This window comes from Cupressus sempervirens, chromosome 3 (genome assembly GCF_028749045.1).
Source record: "Cupressus sempervirens isolate cs-2001-9-10 chromosome 3, ASM2874904v1, whole genome shotgun sequence".
NCBI lineage: Eukaryota > Viridiplantae > Streptophyta > Pinopsida > Cupressales > Cupressaceae > Cupressus > Cupressus sempervirens.
In genome coordinates, this window is record NC_143120.1 from 1,014,183,781 (window position 1) to 1,014,188,624 (window position 4,844).

Here is a 4,844-nt window from a genome sequence, read left to right on the forward strand (position 1 = left end):
AAGGCTTGAGATATTGGATGATCTAATTAATGCATGCACATATACTTGCTAAGTATTGAAAAGTTTTATTTGTACATTTGGACCTTGGATAATTGATTCACACCCCCTCTCAATTATTCTAAATTACTCCAAAAAAAACCATTATAAAGAGAAATGACATTAGAATAAGGATAAAACCTCTATCAAAAGTGAGTCTGTAGATCCATGAGAAAATTCTCTCCATTTTCTTCAATCCCTTCAATGAAATTTGGATTGATATGCCCTGTATTATTATACATGATGCTGTGCATTAACAATAAGTGCTGGTGGAATTTGAAGTTCCCCATCTCTCCTCTTTGAGCAACAACAATTTTATTGTACATCACATTAATTATGTGTGTCACAAAGTCATAGCCTACATTGTGGTGTGAGTCTTGGATGTCTAGGGCCATAATGTAGACATATCCAAGAGCATTCATGGTGCTATCCAATCCAATTACCTTATCAACTTTGATCATAGTGTACTAGAAGAATTTGTAGAAAAACTCCAAAGGCATGAAATCACCTACCTTCTTTGGTAGCTCTCCCTTCTCCTTGGCTTTGGGAATATGCCTTCGCATAACCCTCCTGTTAAAGAAATGATTTTTATTTTTGAAAGTCTCATTCATTTTCTCCTATTCAATAGACATTATCATTGGTCCTCCAAGGTTGAAGAATTAAATAAAATTTTCTCTATCCAATTTTCACAATATACTCATGTCTTTCCTATGAAACTCATGAGTGGTAGGATTATAAGACTTTATCAAGGCTTTTACCAGGTCCACATCCATTATTACCTCTGGCATAATTAATTTTTCCAGGTTCCTGATCCAAGGGTTATAGATTGGAGGCTTATCAAATCTATTATTATAGAGATACCAAAATAGATCATTTCTATTTGTTTCTCGTATAGTGGCATTCCTACAAAAATTGTATGTATCCTTGAAGAAGTGAGAATTCATTATCTAAGAATGGGATGATCCTGGGAGGAAATATACCCATTCCTCAGCATATAAGCTAGCTAATTTAACCTTAGGTTGCTAAGAACCTTGAGAAGTTTCTTGCACATCAACTTGAGTGATTATCTTTCCCTCTTCTTGTGTCATCTTCTCTGAATTCAACTACTTAAAACACTCTTTTTGCAACTAAGAATTCTAAAAATTGAATTCTATGAATGTTGTAATTAGAAAAACATCAAATAAGATCTTTAATAAAAATTTTAGGAAGAGAAAAATATTTATGGTGTCCTTAAGTCAGCATGTATGAGAATTCTCAAAATCTCCAAAAGTATCACAATTTGGGTTTATAATGCTTCTACTAATAGTTGTTTTAGATTTTTCTTGCACTTTTTTAGACAATACATATCTTTTTAATCATCATGATATTTTAATAGTCACTTTAATGTTAGAAGCTCATATTGCAACCATGTGAACACTATGGACTACTTGGTTTTTTGTGGCTTTGAAAGGTGTATTTATCCTTTTTTGCTTTTTTCAGCGACTGTGCAAATGCCCTTATCACTACTTCATAGCTTGTTTTATACTCCATGCACTTAACTACATGACTAAGCACCTTCATAGATCTCTTCATGTTCTTAACTATGTCATATGGTTATGCTTCAACCTTAACCTGCACATTTCTTTCTTGTGACCATGTGAAACCCTTTTAAATTAGTTGATCACCTGGGTGTTATTTTTTATTCTCTTCATTACTTGAGATGTGCAACCATGAAACTACTTGAAATGTTACTAGCTCTAAACTCTTTCGCTCAATTACTACCTCCTTTTTAGCTTAAAACTTAAGTGCACAATCGTACAATCAAAGGATTCCTTTAAGGTTGTTAAATTGTGGTAATTGATTAGGAAAGTATTGTACATACTTCATAAATTATTTGGGGCTCAGGGCATCGGCCCAAAAAATATTTTTGGGCCCTATTTTATCAAGATTTTGCGCCAACGTGTAATTATTAATTATAACCCTAAAGTGGTAAAAATACTTGTATAAAAGAGCTTAGGGTTAGGGATTATTTCATAGTTGTGATGCAAAATTGGTTCTTGCGGCAGTATTGAGCTATAAGGGATTATGGATTGTAATCAAGTTGTAATTATTGGATAGTAATAATATCAAACTTGTTGTTTGGTGGATGTAGCTTAGGGATTCGGTGAACCACATTAAATCTTGGTATCTTGTGTTCTTTTCTATGTGATCTATTATTTTTTGATATTGGTTATATTTGCATGTAATTGTTATTTCTATCCATGGTTTAATCTTGAAAAATTTTACAAGCCCTTTTTCTAGGTTGCAACTTCATTTGATTTTTTACCTCTTAATTGCGTGACTAAGTATTTCTTTCCTTATATTCAATAGCTTTCCCTAGTCATGGCTCAAGTTTACCATTTTCTTTCTAACTGCATGACCACGTGATTGAAGAATTATTTAATGTGTCACCTAGTCACAAATCATATCTTCTATTAGCCTTTAAGCCTTGTGACCATGTGATCAAGTATTTTAACGATGTGTACTCACCATTTCCCTCTTTCATTGTTATCTTAAGATACTATGATTTTAAGGCTCTAACCATGCAATTATAATTGGTTGCTAAGTTGCTTCATCATTTTTACCTTTTAAGATTGAAATACTGAAATAGCAATGAGAACTTTTCTAACTTTTGTCGTACAGTTGCACTATAAATTGACTATTATAATATGAAACTCTGCTCAAATGCCTCCACATGTCAAATCCTTTGAACAACAAGAGGGTTACAATTGAGAAATAACCTCTTTTCATGCAGTCGTAGCTTGAAACTCCAAAAATGCTTGAAATGTGTGACCATGCAAATTCTACCTCCTTAACCATTTCATTCATTCATTGCTTAGAATGGCCTTTTGCAACACACCACTATGACCAACTATTCAAAGTGATTGCTAGCTATTTTTCTCAAACAAAACATAAAGATGCTAAGAACCAAATCATGTAATGACCATGCAATCACCTTGGTCACACCTAAACAATTTCAAAGGTCCTTCTATAAGCATGAAAACAATTTAAAATAATGAGGGCTTCTTTATGAACATAAGGGCACAAATTATGAACTAGGATAAGTAGGAGAAAATTTCCACAACAAGTCAAATTGTAATATTGCTATCAAGATTTAACTGTGTGATTTTGAGTCAAACTCATTGACCCATGTTTCATGAGTAGTGATTCAACATGAATCCATCTCTCATGAGAATAAATGGAACACTTAGCACTCATTAAATCTAGGTGATGCTCACAAGGGTGAAGCACCAAGACTTCCCAAGAGGCCACCCATTCTAGTACTACTCCAACCTAAGCACACTTAACTATAGAGTTTCCTCCATGGTTAAACCCAAATCTTGCAACCCCATTTGCAAAGCCTTCAAAAAAATTTGTGACTTATGAACCATTCATTAGAAAGCCCCTTAAGCTCATCAATTGATAAGTAGGAGATAATTTCCATAGCAAGTTAAATTGTGATATTGCTATTAGGATTGAATTGTGTGATTTTGAGTCAAGCTCATTGACCCATGTTTCATGAGTAGTGATTCAACACGAATCCATCTCTCATGAGATTAAATGGAACAATTAGCACTCATTGGATCTAGGTGATTCTCATAGGGGTGAAGCATTGGGACTTCTCGAGAGGTCATGAACTAGGATTTTCTAGGATAATTTTGCACATAAAAATCACAAACCCTAACTGCTAAAAAAGAATAAACTAGATTTTTACAACAATTTTTTTTAAGATTTCAAGCCAAGTGAAAATATAGACCAACAAATGGCTAGGTTCTCTAGCACCACATAGATTAAGAAAGCCCTAGTTTTAGGCAGCTAAAAGTGACTCTATGTTAATTGATTGATCAAATGGGCATGTTACCAAAAAAAGGGTTTGAGAATCTATTGATTGGGATGATGAATAAATAATTCCATAGGACTTTGAAGTATTGGAGAGAATTATTTAATATTATTCTTTGTAAAAGTGGCCTGATTAGGCCTAGTCTTAGTAGGCCAGTTTGAAGGATATGCATGTCTATACAAACTAACCACTTCTATTTTTTGACATATGTTGGAGAAATTGAAAATGGGCATCTTAATCTTTACTTATTTTGTCAAGATTTTTGGAAGAATTTTGAACAAAGTTGAGATTACCAAATTTTAAGGGCTAATTGTATTAGGCCTAGTAGGATCATTTTGGGCCTTGGGAATGTGATTCATGAGTGAAACCAATACATAAGGTTAAGGTAAGTTGGATTGAATACATTGGAGTTCTTGTATGAGTCTAAGTTGTGGGAGAGTTAAGTTGGTTGTTCTTTGGTGAGAGCAAGAACTAGCAAGAAATAAGGGTTTTGTAAGCAAGTTTGTTTGGAAACTTAGTGATATCAAGTTAGGGATCAAACACCCTCTACATGATAAAGGCACAAAAGATAGTTGTGATGACCTTATGGAAAGACATATTGTCAATTAGTGCCAACATACTTATTCATTATTTAGGTAGGTAGGCTAATACTACAATTGAGCTTTCCTTGAGACATCATATCCTAGTGTAGCCCAAGAAGATTGAGAATATCATGCATATACCTAGTGTCCAATTTAAACTAAGTATCCAATATGAATAATGTAAATAGTGTTAACTAAGAAAGAAGTATCGCCCAAGCACACTATATTTCTTAAGCATTAACATATCACCCAAGTGTTGGACATATAGAAGGAGTAACTGAGAGAGGAGGGGGGGTTGGGCGGTGAATCAATTACCAGTAAGGAAAATCCTAGATCCCTTAGATATCAACAATAAAATTTAAATTGAG